This window comes from Lampetra planeri, chromosome 61 (assembly GCF_965212315.1).
Source record: "Lampetra planeri chromosome 61, kcLamPlan1.2.h2, whole genome shotgun sequence".
Classification (NCBI taxonomy): Eukaryota; Metazoa; Chordata; class Hyperoartia; order Petromyzontiformes; family Petromyzontidae; genus Lampetra; species Lampetra planeri.
In genome coordinates, this window is record NC_136167.1 from 3,293,042 (window position 1) to 3,310,739 (window position 17,698).

A 17,698-nucleotide genomic window follows, 5' to 3' on the forward strand; every position below is an offset into this window, starting at 1 on the left:
AACACCCGAAAGTCAACAAAGAAAACATCTCCAGCGGAGCCTGCAGCCTTGTTGGGGAAAGTTATGTTACCGCCAGCTTCTATGAAGGCCGGCGTTGATGCACAAGGGAGTGGGGGTATGGCCAGCAGCACATCCGGCTGTCCTTTTTTAGCCAGTGCCGATGTTTACACATCACACCAGGAACTCATTTAAGGGTTGAGTTGACCTAGGGGTGGGGCTTTGTCCTAGTTCTGATATAAACGCAGGTCACCGGGTTTGTATCGTAATTAAAGTGTCCTAACCACTACACCGCCTCTCATAACACAACCATCAGCGCGCACACACAAGCCACCGCCTCGCATACCTTACACAACCACCACACCCACGTGTACACACACTCTCAGAGTAAAAGTTCAGAAATATTCATCTCTGATATTGGCTGCGAGCAAGAATCAAATGCAGAGTTATGGGCTATTCGCGCAACGCACTAACCACTACACCACCTCTCTCCACAGCCACACTGCACAAGTGTGCATGCATGCAGTGTGCAGATTGCACACAGCAGGGGTCCCCATGTGGGGAGCTTCGCTCATTATTTATTGAACAATATTTATTTAGGGGTAGCACCTTAGGCCAGGCACCAGTACAGACACCTTGGGGGATTGGCAACACAGCACAAGTCGCAGCAGTGAATGGCAGCACAATGGAAGGCTATACAGATAGTCCCCGAGTTACGATGGTCCGACTTACGATATTTCGATCTTACGATGGCGATAGCGATACGACAAAATTTTTAAATATTTTAAATTTCGCGCGGCAGGCAAACGCAGCAGCGTACGAGGTACGATGCTGTATGTTGGGACGCTGCCGGAATGTACGCATCTCCCACTTTGTGTGATGCAGATAGGATTGTTTCCTGAAAAAACTTTCTATTTAATTGCAGTTCATATAGGTAGGCTAAGAATTAACCTTGTTTTCTTACTTTACATTTTACTGTGCAATACAGTATTGTAATTAATAAATACATACAGTATATAGTTTATACAGTACAGTACTGTAAATTGCTTTGTTTTGCTAAATTATCACCATTCTTTAAGACTCCTGGGTAGGCTAGGCCATCTTCGACTTACGATATTTTTGACTTACGATGGGGTCGTCGTAACGCATCTCCATCTTAAGTAGAGGACTACACAGCGTATTACCCAATCGTGAGCAAACATTTAAAGGTGCAGCCCTGAAATAGCTTGTTAACACGACTCCTGCTGAATGAGCAACCACTATAGTGCAGCGCTAGGGAGTGCCCCTCCAAAAAGGGGTTTGCCTCCTCCTACATGCTGGCCAGATGTCTCGGAAAAGGTGGAAGTAACCCACACTTTACCCCACCACACACGTGCCCTGCCCATCAATCAACTGCGGTGTAGCTATTTATACTGCTGGGTGGACCAATGCGTAGCGGGGAAGGGGGGGATGATTTATTAAACTCACCCATTGTCTCAACTGTTTCAGGTTAATGGCATCATTCAATCTGTGTAAGTGGCCTTGGGCAGGACACGTCATGGCTAGAAGGGTTGATGGCCGATGGTCAAGAATTATGACGGAGTTACAGCCAACTCCGTCGCGAGAGGTACACCACCGAGGAGATGGGGGGATTAAATCAGCTAGTGTGCATGGGCTAATCATCACCAATCATCAATACAATCTCTCACCGTCATCCTTATCCAGTTTAATCACAACTTGTCAATGGGGAGTCCACAGGTCCCCCATGTAAGTCTATGGGCCTCTATGTAAATTATATGGCTCACTGCTTAGGTGTACACATCTCTATGCAAATCAATTGGTCTCCATGTAACCCTACGGAGTTTCTGCGCGAGTCATTTGCCACAGAGATTAGACAATCAACTCACTGCACTTGAGAACCCGGATTAAATCACGGTTGGGTGGCAGAAAGACGGATGGGAACATGCAACCTCAAGGAGTCTGACACAGCATTTCTGCTTCTACGAGTCATCTTCAGATCCATCTGGACATTTAAATATCCACATTTTGCCAATCGTTGCGAAACCCTTGGCCCGAAATAGACATTGCTCCACGTTCACACACACCATTTCTCTAGCTTGGAGGAGGGTAAACATTTTCATTGTGAAATGTCACTTTATTGCCGAGGTTATTTTGTTTTCAAATGTTACCTTCACCAATGTTGATATTGACAGGGATGCAGTTGAGGCAAGGATTGTTGCCGTGGTGTAATGGTCAGCACACTGGGCTTCCACTGCAGAGGTCCCCGGAAGTTCAAACAACAGTTCAAGTTTCTTAATTCCTCTCCCCCCCCACATCTCTTTTCACCCAGCGGTGTAAATGGATTGACCGACGTTGCCTGGCAGTGGTGGCTTTGCATGCGAGTTTGACACGTAGGTTTTCGAGACCAATAATAAAGATTTGTTGGGTTAGGTCGCGCCAGTATAAATGTGCAGTTAAGCCCGCTCCGGCCAATTAGAGAGGTTTGTCACGTAAACAAAACGTGCCAATTAGTTACAAATTCAGCCTACCGGTGTGTTGGAGAGTAAATCCACAACATTTACAACTTGATGCACAGATGCGTACCTATGCATGCAGCCTGCAATCCAGCACTGTGGAGGCGAGGCTTGGTGGACCCGCGTGTATGTTGCGAAAATCCCGTCCCCTATGGGTATCGACGGAACAAATCCTGGCTTTAAAGAAAGCAGCGCAACACATTTGGACGAAGTTCATCTGTCCCATCAGTATTGGAGAGTGTTGCTGAGTGAAAGGGGGTCAACACCCTCAAATAATCATTAAGAGAGGGCCCTCCAGAGCTCCCTCTAATGGAGGCCCTTCTGCCAGCTGTAGGCATGCAACGAAGCAATTGCAGCGCTGCACCTTCACCATTGCAGAGTGGACACACCAGGGTTGTCAACAGCTATGCATTCGAGGCTGCAACCAGCACACGATTACTATTACGTCAGGAGACATTACTCGATTACTAAGGAAAATACAGACCCTTGCCACCGTTCCATGTGGCGGTACACTGTGATTTTCTTGTACAGTGTTTGGCAGCTCTCTTTTGGCGGGCGCGGCCCGAGGTGAAACGTACATGCGGTCCTTTGTCAATCCACCGCTGGATGAGAGACATTAAGTGAGAAATCCACATTTTTATTTAAAGCTTCCAGACATTATATTCTTGGTTCTTTCGGTCAAGTCACGTAGAAGGGGAATAATAAAATAATAAAAATAAAACAATACAATTCTCACGACGTTTCGATGGCAACACAAGCAATCATCATCAGGTGTGAAAACCACAGCAAGAAAACTTTACCGAAAGAACCAAGAATATGAATCCCTGCAGTCACGAAGGCTTTAAATCGAAACTTTCAGACATTGCCCACTATAATCTAAATGCACTGATTAACTCCTTCCCGAAACATTTTGTCCAACTTAACCGGTCTGATGCACTCAGAACATTCCATAATGCGAGAGCCGAGGTCATTCGAAAGAGGGTAATTAAAAATCAGTGGGGTATCTATAAATGGATCGCCCGGAGCAGTATATCACCAATGAATTCACATTGGTGTTTAAATTGAAAATGTCATATTTTCAACTTCTTTCGTGAGTTTGCACTGAGAAAACAACATTTACAAAAGCACTTCAAAATAATGTTGGTGCAATGTTGTTCTTATTCATCTTCTGAAATTTAACCCCAGGTGCATGTACGACACATTTGACAATCCAATGCTGGATGAAGGCCTCCTCCCCCCCACCCTCCCCCCAACGGTGGAGGGTGGGGAGGCGCATAGATGGGGAGCACAACAGTACAGTCCAACAGCCACCCGCTGACCTAGGCTGCCGTGTGGTTTCTACGTTCGCCCACAACCTGGCCACGCAGAAGCCTATAAATACCCAGTTGCGCACAGCAGTTTGACCATATATCCTTGTGAGATAGAGTACAACTGTGGAGGTCCTTCTGGTCAGGAAAGCCTCGAGTCATGGACAAATGTGCACGAGACTGAGTGAAAACCGAATACAGAACCTGTCGCCTTGTGGGTAAAACTTAAGACACAACCCAAACGATGCAGCAGTGGCGATGTGAAAATTCGATCCACGGTACAAGTTCGGCCATCGCCAGACCTAGGCTCCATCTTCATCAACCATTATCTATCCACTGCTAGATAATAACTTTTTAACTCAGGAAAGTTTCACCGAGTCAGAGATGTTTTGGTTGTAGGAAGGTCATGCATTGGGATGTATGGCCCACACCAATTACATTGCATGTGTTTCGCTATCAGAGGAAACCGGAGAACCCTGGAGACAAAACCCCATGCAGAATACGGGGAGAAGATAGAAATTGCACACAGAAAGGGTGCCAGACTTGGGAATCTAACGCAGGTGTATCCTGCTGCGAGGCACCAGTGTGCCACTGTGCTACCCTCATGCCGTAGAATGGAGGCCACCCCGCGCCTCGTGACTCGTGTTGAAAGAGAGAAGGATACCCATACTTTGACCCACCACACGCCACCTGCCGACCGCCTGTAGTGAACCCATTCATATTGCTGGGAGGACTGAAGCGTGTGGGGGGGGGGGGGGATAATAAACTTCAGTATTGTTTCAGATGCCGCGCCGGGAGATCAAACTGGCAATCTCTCGATTGCAAGTCCAGAATACACCGTGGCTAAGGGCCCACATTACACCATGGAATACATTCCGACCATGTTCAATCCACCGCTGTATTAAACAAAACAAAGATACAACCCACGCACCAGTGTCGGCCACTATTTGACCAAATGCTTCATGTACCACGCCGACCAACGCGAGTTGACAAGAGCCGTCCCGAGGGTACGCGGCGCGACCGCCCTGGGCCCCGCGCTTGGGGGGGCGGCACGCTTTCAACGCCAGTGTCAGCAGATGTAATAATTGCGGTTTAGTTTTAAGGCGTCTGGGGGTGTAGGGGGGGGGGGCACACATTGGGATTTTCCCTGGGCCCCGACCATTCCCGCCTATGCGGGTTGGTGAAGGGGAGACCCCAAACCAGTCTCGGTTCAGCTAAACACCACCCACCGATGTTTAACACGGAAGCTTCCGCGACCAATATCATCCATGCAGTTAGTTTTTGGGTTAGATCGCGTAAATATATAAATGTGTCGTTAAACCCGGCACCACCCGACACGGCCAATTCGTAAGGTTTGTCACGTAAACAGAACATGCCAATCTTGATTTGAAGCTTTCGTGACTGCAAGAATCCATACTCTTTGGTTATTTCGGTAACATGCCAGTTCGTAACGAGTACAGCAACGCCAGTGTGTTGGAGAGCAAAGCCACAACATTTACAATCTGAGTACTACTACGTTTCACCAGTAATTACAACTAGCATCGTCTAGTTATAATTACAACTAGTTCAGGCTAGTTGATGGAACTAGTTGTAATTACTGGCGAAACGTCTCAGACTGTCGTGGCTTTGCCCTCCAACACACTACCGGTGTGTGCTGTTACCAGAAACGTTCCATCACCCACCAATGTTGGCCGCAGCCGGGATTCGAACTCAGGCCACCGACGTTCAGGGCGCAGCGCGTGCGCTCACCGCTGCGCCACCGCTCCCACCGCACAACAATAACAACATTGCATCATGATTCTTCTTAACGAACGGAAATTCCACGGTGCTGAGGGCCAGTGGAGTCGAACCCAGCGGCGGACTGGTTTAAGGCGACGCCTCTTGGCCGGGGACAAGAACTCGGGCTCTCATCATCAGCATCACGGGCTCTCATCGTCATCACGGTTCTCATCATCACCACGGTTCCATCATCACCACTCATCATCATCGTCACCACGCTTCCCATCACCATCACCACGGTTCCCGTCATCACCACGGTTCTCGTCATCACCACGGTTCCCGTCATCACCACGGTTCTCATCATTATCACCACGGTTCCCGTCATCACCACTCATCATCATCATCACCACGGTTCTCATCATCACGGTTCCCATCATCATCACCACGGTTCTCATCATCATCACGGTTCTCATCATCATCACGGTTCTCATCATCATCATCACGGGTTCTCATCATCACCACGGTTCTCATCATCATCATCACGGGTTCTCATCGGCATCACAACGCAGCCGTGCGCTTTCATCCCCTCACACACGACACAATTATAGCCACGCAATGTACGTGATGTGTGCGTGCTGTGTGTGCGGTGTGTGGTGTGTGTGCTGCGTGTGCTGCGTGTGCTGCGTGCTCTGTGTGTGATGTGTGTGCTGTGTGTGTGGTGTGTGTGGTGTATGTGTGGTGTGTGTGGTGTGCTATGTGTGCGTGGGGTGCTGTTTGCTATGTGTGCTGTGTGCTATGTGTGCTCTGTGTGTGTGCTGTGTGTGTGTGATGTGTGTGTGTGCTGTGTGTGTGTGCTGTGTGCGGTGATGTGTGTGTGTGATGTGTGTGTGGTGTGTGCTGTGATGTGTGTGTGTGATGTGTGTGTGGTGTGTGCTGTGTGTGCTATGTGTGTGTGTGATGTGTGTGGTGTGTGTGCTATGTGCGTGCTGTGTGTGCGCTGTGTGTGTGTGGTGTGTGTGTTATGTGCGTGCTGTGTGTGCGCTGTGTGTGTGTGGTGTGTGTGCGCTATGTGCGTGCTGTGTGTGCGCTGTGTGTGTGTGGTGTGTGTGTTATGTGCGTGCTGTGTGTGCGCTGTGTGTGTGTGGTGTGTGTGTGGTGTGTGTGCTATGTGTGCGCTGTGTGTGTGTGGTGTGTGTGCTATGTGCGTGCTGTGTGTGCGCTGTGTGTGTGTGGTGTGTGTGTTATGTGCGTGCTGTGTGTGCGCTGTGTGTGTGTGGTGTGTGTGTTATGTGCGTGCTCTGTGTGTGTGTGGTGTGTGTGCTATGTGCGTGCTGTGTGTGCGCTGTGTGTGTGTGGTGTGTGTGTGGTGTGTGTGCTATGTGCGTGCTGTGTGTGCGCTGTGTGTGCGCTGTGTGTGGTGTGTACTGTGTGTGCGTGCTGTGTGTGCGCTGTGTGGTGTGCTGTGTGTGTGTGGTGTGTGTGCTGTGTGTGCGTGTGTTGTGTGCTGTATGCTGTATGCTGTGTGTGTGCGTGTGTGTTCTGTGTGTGCTGTGTGTGTATTCCACATTGCTATGGCCGGGGCCAAGTTCTTCCCACCCATCCGTGTCACGCACAATATTCAATGTTCGCAATTCCATGCCTTGGGCCTACCTCGGCGCCAGGCGATTTTTTTTATAAAGATGATTATTTCTTCAACATATCAACGTTTAAAGCAAACACAAATGTGTGTTTTTTACAGGACACAAACCTGCGATGTCGCAGCTGCGATGCGCGCGTCTTAAAACCGTAAGAAATTACGAATTAACAATAAAAACCTCACGAGCGGACACGAGCGACGTGAAACAATAAGACGACGCCGTGCCAATTGAAACCTCCCCCCCCGGAGCATGAGGGGATAGCGATAATTTTAATAAATAAAGTTAAACACGTACGCGTGGCGACCAGCGGCTTGCCTCCGATCGCTCTCGAGGCGGCGCAGACGTGTACGAGTGTAAGTTTGATGGCGATGTCTCTCACCTGCTTTCTGTTCGCCTCAGAGCCTTAAAGTCGCGCCGCCCGAATCGCTTCCCAGTCGCCTCTTCCCCGTTGCTAAATTTGGACCCCCCTCCTCCTCCACGTCCTCGCGGGGCCCCGCGTGCACTCGCGAGGGCTGGCTTGCGCATGCGCGGTTGACGCGAGCGAGGGCTTATTTAGCGGGAGGGGCACAGATGTGGCACGGCAAGTCGGCGAGGGTTGTTTTTTTAAAGGGGACGCGTCCGTGATGATGTCGGTGCAGGGCCAATCGCGAACCACCATCAGCGGCAGCCGTGGGCGCTCCACTGCTGGATGAGTCCCTTCCCCCCGTGGGCGCTCCACTGCTGGATGGACCCCTCCCCCCGTGGGCGCTCCACTGCTGGATGAACCCCTCCCCCCGTGGTCTCTCCACTGCTGGATGGACCCCTCCCCCCGTGGTCTCTCCACTGCTGGATGGACCCCTCCCCCCGTGGTCTCTCCACTGCTGGATGAACCCCTCCCCCCGTGGTCTCTCCACTGCTGCATGAACCCCTCCCCCCGTGGTCTCTCCACTGCTGGATGGACCCCTCCCCCCGTGGGCGCTCCACTGCTGGATGAACCCCTCCCCCCGTGGTCTCTCCACTGGTGGATGGACCCCTCCCCGTGGTCTCTCTCCTGCTGGATGAACCCCTCCCCCCGTGGTCTCTCCACTGCTGGATGGACCCCTCCCCGTGGTCTCTCCACTGCTGGATGAGCCCCTCCCCCCGTGGTCTCTCCACTGCTGGATGGACCCCTCCCCCCGTGGTCTCTCCACTGGTGGATGAACCCCTCCCCCCGTGGTCTCTCCACTGCTGGATGGACCCCTCCCCCCGTGGTCTCTCCACTGCTGGATGAACCCCTCCCCCCGTGGTCTCTACCCTGCTGGATGGACCCCTCCCCCCGTGGTCTCTACCCTGCTGGATGAGCCCCTCCCCCCGTGGGCGCTCCACTGCTGGATGAACCCCTCCCCCCGTGGTCTCTACCCTGCTGGATGAGCCCCTCCCCCCGTGGGCGCTCCACTGCTGGATGAACCCCTCCCCCCGTGGTCTCTACCCTGCTGGATGAACCCCTCCCCCCGTGGTCTCTCCACTGCTGGATGAACCCCTCCCCCCGTGGTCTCTCCACTGCTGGATGAACCCCGTGGTCTCTCCACTGCTGGATGAACCCCTCCCCCCGTGGTCTCTCTCCTGCTGGATGAACCCCTCCCCCCGTGGTCTCTCCACTGCTGGATGAACCCCGTGGTCTCTCCACTGCTGGATGAACCCCTACCCCGTGGTCTCTCCACTGCTGGATGAGCCCCTCCCACCGTGGTCTCCCCACTGCTGGATGGACCCCTCCCCCCGTGGTCTCTCCACTGCTGGATGAACCCCTCCCCCCGTGGTCTCTACCCTGCTGGATGGACCCCTCCCCCCGTGGTCTCTCCACTGCTGGATGAACCCCTCCCCCCGTGGTCTCTACCCTGCTGGATGGACCCCTCCCCCCGTGGTCTCTACCCTGCTGGATGAACCCCTCCCCCCGTGGTCTCTCCACTGCTGGATGAACCCCTCCCCCCGTGGTCTCTACCCTGCTGGATGGACCCCTCCCCCCGTGGTCTCTCCACTGCTGGATGAACCCCTCCCCCCGTGGTCTCTCCACTGCTGGATGAGCCCCTCCCCCCGTGGTCTCTCCACTGCTGGATGGACCCCTCCCCCCGTGGTCTCTCCACTGCTGGATGAACCCCTCCTCCCGTGGTCTCTACCCTGCTGGATGAGCCCCTCCCCCCGTGGGCGCTCCACTGCTGGATGAACCCCTCCCCCCGTGGTCTCTCCACTACTGGATGAACCCCTCCCCCCGTGGTCTCTCCACTGCTGGATGAACCCCGTGGTCTCTCCACTGCTGGATGAACCCCTACCCCCGTGGTCTCTCCACTGCTGGATGAACCCCTCCCCCGCTGGATGAACCCCTCCCCCCGTGGTCTCTCCACTGCTGGATGAACCCCTCCCCCCGTGGTCTCTCCACTGCTGGATGAACCCCTCCCCCCGTGGTCTCTTCACTGCTGGATGAACCCCTCCCCCCGTGGGCTCTCCACTGCTGGATGAACACCTCCCCCCATACATCAGCGGCAGCCGTGGGGCAATTGCTACATTGGCAACCGCGGTCACTGCGTGGCCCACATCTTGCCCTCGCGTCTGGCGTAGCGCGAGTGAAGAAGGTGGTGAGCTGCAGAAGTGGGTGGCGCTCTTTGGCCTACTCTTCTTTCCGTGCCTACCAGCGGTCTCGGAAGAGGCGAGCAATACCCACACTTTGTCCCATGGCACGCAGCGGCCAGGCGAACCACGTTTTTCCATCCATTATAGAGGGCTTTTTTTTGTGTGTGGTTAGATGTCGTAAATATATAAATGTTGCGTCGTTAAACCCGCCACCGCCAACTAGTAAGGGGTTTGTCACGTGAACAAAACGTGGCCAATTCGTTACTCGTTACAGCACGTGCCGCTGTGGTGGAGAGTGAACCCACAGCGTGCTGGGCGCACACTCCACATGCCGAACCCCTCCCCAATAACCATCAGCGGGTGACGTCACTACACATGGGGCAACCCCCCCCCTCATGAATAATCATGAGCGGGTGACGTCACTCCACATGCCGCACCCCTCCCCAATAACCATTAGCGGGTGACGTCACTCCACATGGGGCAACCCACCCCCCCGCCCCTCATTAATAATCATGAGCTGAACAATTTCCTATTTAATATTTCAGATCCACTGCAAAATAAAACCCTTCCTTGGACGGGCAGAAAAAAAGCTAGTTTTTAAATATTTGTTAAATTTTCACTTCCGTTTCAACTGCCGCGCCGGGAGATATAAACATCCAACCGGCGCGCTGCACGTGCGCGTGGTTGCCGACCGTTTCACAACCGTCGCAGATCTCCTCCCTTCGTTGCAACATCAACAACGACAACCAAAGCAAACAAGGTGAACATGTTGTACGCGTTTGTCTGAAGCTTTCGTGACTGCAGGAATCCATACTCGTTGGTTCTTTCGGTTAAAGTCACGTGGGTAGAAAAATAAAATAAATCACGTTTCGGGCGCAACACCCGAAACGTCATTATGGACGCCCCCCTGGAAGATTGCGGCCAAGGACCTCGCGCCATCGACAACCAGAGCAAGAAACAATTTTCCCACTTCACTTGCTTCTTGCTGCGGTTGTCCCACCTGATGACGGACGCTTGTGTTGCGCCCGAAACGTCGTGATTACATTTATTTAATCTTTTATACCGACGTGACTTTACCGAAATAACCAAAGAGAATGGACAACCTGGCTCCTTCATTATCGCAGGGGAAATTCGGTGCTCAGAACCTGTCCGCCCAATGCACGCACGCACGCGCACGCACGCGCGTGCGTGCGCGAGACATGTTTTACGTTGAGGAGCGGTTCGTGGAGCGGTTACAAACCCGGCGAGCCGAGTTCGATTCCCGCTCACGGCCAACACCGGTGACGATCATTTGAACCGGTCCTGAGCCTCCCCTAGGATGACTCAGCCTCAAACGAGTACCTGGTGTGGTGTGTAAACATTGCCACTAGGGAGACAAAGGCGGCCGGGCGTGGTACTAGTTACCCGCCCCCTCGTGTGCCATGCCGGCACCTTCATAGGTGCTCGCTAACAGCACTTGCCCCTACAGTCTGTTAAGGCTTCCCGGGAGATCTTTGTTTTGTTCGTGTTATATGCAGCGTGGCCCAAAAGTCAGGACACGGGGATTTTTTATTTATTTTACCAAATAACTTTGATTTGTTTAATTTATTTGAACAAAGGTTAAAAGTGACTTCCATTTACATGAATGCATGCGTGACATCTGTATTGAAATTAATTTTAGGACTTTTTAAAAGATGCCAGGAGTGTCATCTTTGAACGTTCATCAATTATATTTTGTTTCAAATCATTCCAGGTTCGTGGTCGAGTTTTGTAAATGACTGATTCATGTGGCCTCACAGAAAGAAGACACTATGTAGACAATAATAATAATAGACTCAATATTATCTCTAAAAATACAGAATTAACATGCGTTAATGCCAGTATATTAAAATAAATTAAATAACCCTGTGTGTCCTTACTTGTGGGCCACCCTGAATATATGGGGAGCGGTAGCGCCCCATCGTATACGGTAGCGCACTGCGCTACCGTGAGCCAAGTGACCCGAGTTCGATTCCAGCTCACGACGAGAAACTGTGGTGAATATCTGAGCCGGGCCTCCCTTAGGTCGACTCAGCCTTCAACGAGTAAACTGCTGTCGCGGTTTGTAAAACATGTAACACTGGGGGAGACAAAGGCAGCCGGGCGTGGTGTTGGCAACCCAGCCCCCCCCCCCCGACCCTTAAATCGACTCGCTAGGACACGGAGCGTGTGGGAGCGGTTGTTTTGTTGACCCCTGTGGTCGCCCTCGGCTTTACAATCGAGGTTTTTGTTGGGTTAGATCGAGTCAATATAAACGTGTCGTTAAACCCGCCGCCACCCGACACAGCCACTTAGCAAGGTTTGCCACGGAAACGAAACGTGGCCATTTCGTTCCAAGTACAGCACGAACCGGTTTCTTGCAGAGTGAACCAAGGCGGTAACTATAATAGATATTGGACACACACCCCCCCCCCCTCAATATTCAAATATGCTCAAAATGTCTCCCCCAATTTATTGCTATAAAATAGATTTCTGTTTATATGATTGTGGTTATGGTTGTACTTTATTAATTCCCAATTTCTCTGCCATTATATACAATGAAACAAGAAAAGGTAAAACAGATAAAACAGAGCAATGTAATATAATACACTATTAGACATTATTGTAAAAAAATATTAAAAAGTCCATCCTATGTTTTAGTGAATTTTTTATATTTTAGGCAGGAAATTCGTTTTAAAATTTAGATATTTTTTTCTGGGGGGGGACCCCCACACCTCCTGAAAGATTGTATCCCCCCCAATGTTGACTCCATGGCTACGGCCTTAATTTATACTCTCCAACAACGACGCCAATGATGATTTTTAACTGCAGCATGAACACACAGCATGTGCCCTTTGCAAGTCACGGGACACATCCGGCCGCCCTCTGGTGGCGACTGAGCGTGTGGGCCACACTACGACGTGTTACTGCTGCTGCTGGCGAAGTGTCGTACTCCGATTGTAAATGTTGGCTCTCCGACACACCGGTGTGTGCTGTAACTCGTCACGAATTGGCCACGTTCTGTTTACGTGACAAGGGGTCGTCCATAAATGACGTCACGCACCTAGGGGGGGGGGGGGGTCAGACATTTGTGACGATGTGTGACGATGAGGGGGGGGGGTTGAGAAATGTGACGTCACATAAAAATGCGCAACTTTTAATAAATATAGACAACACGTTCTACTTAATTAAATAGACTTTATAATCAATGTTTTCTTCTACAACATCAGAATGCAGCGCCACATTAAATACGCACTGCAATGACAATAGTTTAAAGCGACTTGAAGCATGTTTTATATTTGTTTTGGGGGGGGCAGAGCTTTGTGACGTCATATTTGAGGGGGGGGGGGGTCTGACTTTTTGTGACGCCGTGTGACGATGGTGGGGGGGGGGAATCGTCCAAAATCGCGTGACGTCATTTATGGACGGCCCCTAAGCCGTACTGTACTAGTTGGCTGTGTCGCGTGGTGGCTGGTTTAACGACACATTTATATATTGACGCGATCTAACCCAAAGTACCTATATTATGGATGATAATGGTCGCGAAAGCGTCCTCCGTGTTCAACCGCGATGTGTGCCTGCCGCCTGTGCACAGGAGGGTTCATGCAGGACCCAAACCCTGGGCATCCTCGATGGTCCCACGCCACTCAAGTGGATTGCACCTTGGACAAAAACGCCTGATTCTATTGTTCAGATCTAGATTATTATATTCTGCTAATGCCCCAGTTACCTGGTGTTCCATCGCTTCAAACATATCCTTCCACCTGGGTGGCAGGCTGGTGGGGGTGCAGTGGCGATGCTCGTGCCTCGCAGCAAGAGGCGCCTGGGTTTGATTCCCGACTGGAACGTCCATTCTGTGGCGTTTGTACATGTCCTCTCCGCCTGTTCCTCTGAGTGTGTGGGGAGCGGTGGTGTCGTGCTTAGCGCACTGCCGTACGAACCCCGCCACATGAGTTCGATTCCCACTCACGGCCAACGTCATTGATACATATCTGAAACCGGTCCTGGTCTTTCCCTAGGTCAACTCAGCCTCAAATGAGTACCTGGTGCGATGCATAGACATCTCCATGAGGGAGACAAAGGCGGCCGGGCATGGTGCTGGTCACCCACGCATTCATGTGATGTTCTGGCCTTCAGAGGTGCTCGCAAACAACTTGGTGAAGGCTATACGAGGGATTATTATTTGGTTCTTTCGGTTAAGTCACGTCTAAAGATAAAATAATAAATTAAATTAAATAATTAAATAATAACAATTTAATTTATTATTTTATCTTTAGACGTGACTTAACCGAAAGAACCAAATAATAATTCCTGCAGTCACGAAAGTTCTAAAATTAAGATTATACGAGGGATCTTATATTCTGAGTGCGAGTGAGTTGAGCGGGTGGCGTTTGTGTGTTGCCTCCACGTTTTGCATGGGATTCCCCCCGGGCCTTCTGGCTTCCTCGCACAGCTAACCACGTGGACACAACGCCATTGGTGTTGGCCAAAGATTCCAATGTTAGCAGGACCCTCCTGAAAAAAGAGTCTACGGACTCAGTGTTGCTGTCCCGGGGAAGCCAGTGGTTGTCTAAATCACAAGGTGATGCCGAGCTGTGGATTCTGTGCGACAGCTTTATTTACCATATGTCCCCGTCTGTTTGCACAGAGAAATAATCACTCTCGTCTCTATGCTCAATGGCTCCGTGACTTAACTTTGCTGTCAATGTTTTTAAAGCGATTTGTCCGACCCAATATTCGTTGCAAGAAATGTATTTAATCGAATGCTTATTTGTGCGTGTGTAGTATTTCCTATCTATGTTGTCATTCATTTGTTTTCGTGCTGGTTTCTATTCGCTTGTCTTGCTCAGTACTTTGTAATTAAGTCGTTTTTTTCATTCTGGTGACCAAATTGAGACTCGTACTGGTCTCTTCAGTTCACACCCGGTTTAACAAGCCAGACATGCGACCTCAGCTTGATGTGGACTGACATTCATTGTTGTTGTTGCTAATTAATACATTGTAGCTTACTTCACGCCAAACAAGTTAAGTAAAACAAGATGCAGGCCAATCAGGCAATTGACATTTCTGGGACAATAATTCCCAGCAGCAACTTTGGTCGAGATTTATTCAAGTGAATGGTGTTGCTGCCACTGCGGTGTGATGGTTTGCATGCTGGACTTGCAATACAGAGTTCACTCAGTTGATCTACCCCGTGTGGCAACTAAGGCCCATGTGAAATCACAAGACCCACGTGTCAATTCAGGCCCACGTGACAATTCAGGCCCACGTGACAATTCAGGTCCACGTGACATCTCAGGCCCACGTGACATCTCAGACCCACGTGGCATCTCAAGCCCATGTGACATCTCAGGCCCACGTGACATGACAAGGCCCGCGTGAGGTCACAGTGGCGCTGTGTGCTCTCGCTCACTTTGCTTACAGAGCGGAGCTCGTGTGCACAGTTCAAGATCCTTCCACATGGACGCCTCCATGGACGTTTTCGCCGGTGGTGATTTCCGCATACCAGGCCCTCAGCTGCAGCGGCGATTTGCGAACCACGCGGCCGGAGATGGTGGTGTGGACATTGGGGCTGTGGCCGGCGCTGGTGCCTTGGTTGATGCCGTGGCTGGTGCCTGGGGCGGTGCTGGGGCCGGGGATGGCGCCGGGGCTGGCGCTGTTGTCGGTGCTGGCGCGGGTGACGCATGGCACAGACGTCGCTGTCGCCCTGCATTTGGCGTGGCGCTGCGCAGAAGCAAGCGGGTCGCTACGATGGCGCTGCGGCGCAACCTGCGCCGTTTCCAGCAGCAACTGCGGAAGCGGCAGCAGATGGGGCGAGCATAGGTGCAGCATCCACGGTAACACCACTGGCGTGTTTTGTCCAATTAGCTTAATCATTTATGTTTGGTTTAGTCCGCGTGGTAACGATTGGACCAAAAATACGTGACGTGAAAACCTCCACCACCCGACACAGTTAAAATATGACATTGTCACTCGGTGCACAAGCGTTGAATGAGGTGCCAATTGCTATTATTTCAGTTCAACTCACTGGTGATTGAGTTTGTAAACAATCCTCAACACCAAACTTAGCAAACGTCGGTATTTTAGCACGAGCATTGCTCCTCCAGCAATGAGTGACGACGTATTTTGCTTGGCTGTCGGGTGGTGGAGGGTTTCATGATACAAATTTGGCCAGATCACTCCTACGTGGCCAAAAACTAAAAACAAAATAATGAATCGTAATATTGGCTAGGGGCCGTCCATAAATGACGTCACACACCTAGGGAGGGGGAGGGGGGTCAGACATTTGTGACAATGTGTGACGAGGGGGGGAGGGGGGGTTTGAGAAATGCGACGTCACATCAAAATGCGCAGCTTTAAATAAATATAAACAATATAATTGCTGTAACAACACTAATTTTGATTAATTTTCATTATTAACTATTTGATTATTTAAATGTACTAAGTTCACCTTTTATTTATTCCATGAAGGAACATTTTGCTTCTCCATGGGAGAATGGAGAAGCATAAATTTTGTGAAAAAATTGAATGATTGTTATTAAACATTTACATTTTAATTATTCTACCAGGGCTTTTCATTCTGTGGAATTAATATGTATGTGATTGTTATAATTGTATTCTCCATTTTGCTTTGTTCTACTACAAAGTTTCAAGTATTTTTTATTGTTATAATTACTTTTAATATTTTATAATTATAAAAGAATTTCAATATAATATTCTGAACATCTGCAGTTTTATTTAGACGTTGAATATTTTCAAGTGAATTTTATGCAAAATTTCAGCTTTCCAACGCCTCCTTTTTAATACGTGTTTTCTCCTACAACATCAGAGTGCATCGCCACATTAAATACGCACTACAATGGCAATAGTTTAAAGTGATTTGAAGCATGTTTTATTTTCAAAATGGAATTATGGGCTGGGGGGGGGAAGAGCTTTGTGACGTCAAATTTGAAGGGGGTCTGACTTTTTGTGACGCCGTGGGATGAGGGGGGGGGGTCAAAAATCGGCCAAAATCGCGTGACGTCTTTTATGGACGGCCCCCTACGAAAACGGACGATGTGTTCAGTCATTTACGTATACGATTGTAGTTGTAGTGGTTGTGTGGAGTTGATTGTTTTCGTGGTACTGATTGTTACTGCCCTGTGTTTCATTCAGAGCCTGTCGAAACAAAGAATACGAACACAATTTCCCAGACCTGTTGAAGATAAAGACAAAGATAGCCCGTATAGCCTTTTAACGGACTGTTGGGACGAGTGCAGTTCGTGAACACTTCATGAAGGCTGGAATGGCACACGAGGGGGTGGGTGATCAACTGCACGCCCAACCACGAACACTACACAATACAAATAAACCCACAGACCTCCCAACCCACACACACCCACATGTACAAAAGTGCTCAACTGATTGAACTAAATAAACTTGAAAATGGAACTTTATATGGACTGGCATTCACTGTCGTTAATGAACAACATTTACACGGGGCAAGAGTTCTGTTTTTTTTCTTCTGACCAAAATAAATGACACAAAGCCACATCGAGGTCCATCAGCTAAGGGCCTTGAGGGCCAATAACTCCTAAGCGCAACTTTCCTTGAGATGAAGTGAACAGGATTCTATTCTACAGTATTCTTGCGCACGATGGCCGCAATATGTTCAGGAGCTAAACGCCAACGTCTGCTGGCCGTGACGAGAGGGTTTCCGCGAGGGAGTTCCGTGTCGTTCTCATGTTCCTCTTCCGTTGAAGGAGCAGAAGACCACAGTGGTTCACTTACACCACGGCTGGGGAACGTCCGGCCCGCAAAATCATTTGGTGTGGCCCTGCCAAGGCAACCGCAGGCGGGACTCGAGATTCAATAAATCTCGGAGCAAACCTGGAAAAGCAGTTGCGAGTAGCAGCAACATCGTCAACACCAGCTAACATCACTCGCCTCACCAAAGAGAATCAGT

The 17,698-nt window shown here is 50.2% G+C and overlaps 1 protein-coding gene and 1 long non-coding RNA gene across 5 annotated transcripts in view; one reads left to right on the forward strand and one right to left on the reverse strand.

The window, feature by feature from the left end:
- Positions 1 to 7,757, reverse strand: part of C61H1orf21 (chromosome 61 C1orf21 homolog) — a 39,036-nt gene extending 31,279 nt beyond the window's left edge. For 2 of the 4 annotated variants that reach the window (XM_078619034.1, XM_078619035.1), the window contains exon 1: positions 7,553 to 7,751. The gene's annotated coding sequence lies outside the window, so the exon portion shown is untranslated. Of the gene's footprint in view, positions 1 to 7,467 lie in introns of all 4 variants that reach the window. The other 2 variants (XM_078619037.1, XM_078619036.1) reach the window with 2 other exon arrangements.
- A 2,682-nt stretch (positions 7,758 to 10,439) lies between these two features.
- LOC144736568 (uncharacterized) lies at positions 10,440 to 17,189 on the forward strand. The gene is made up of 3 exons (XR_013588774.1): positions 10,440 to 10,516; positions 15,178 to 15,590; positions 16,909 to 17,189. It is a non-coding gene; the product is annotated as an uncharacterized LOC144736568 (long non-coding RNA).
- The last annotated feature ends 509 nt before the right edge of the window (positions 17,190 to 17,698 follow it).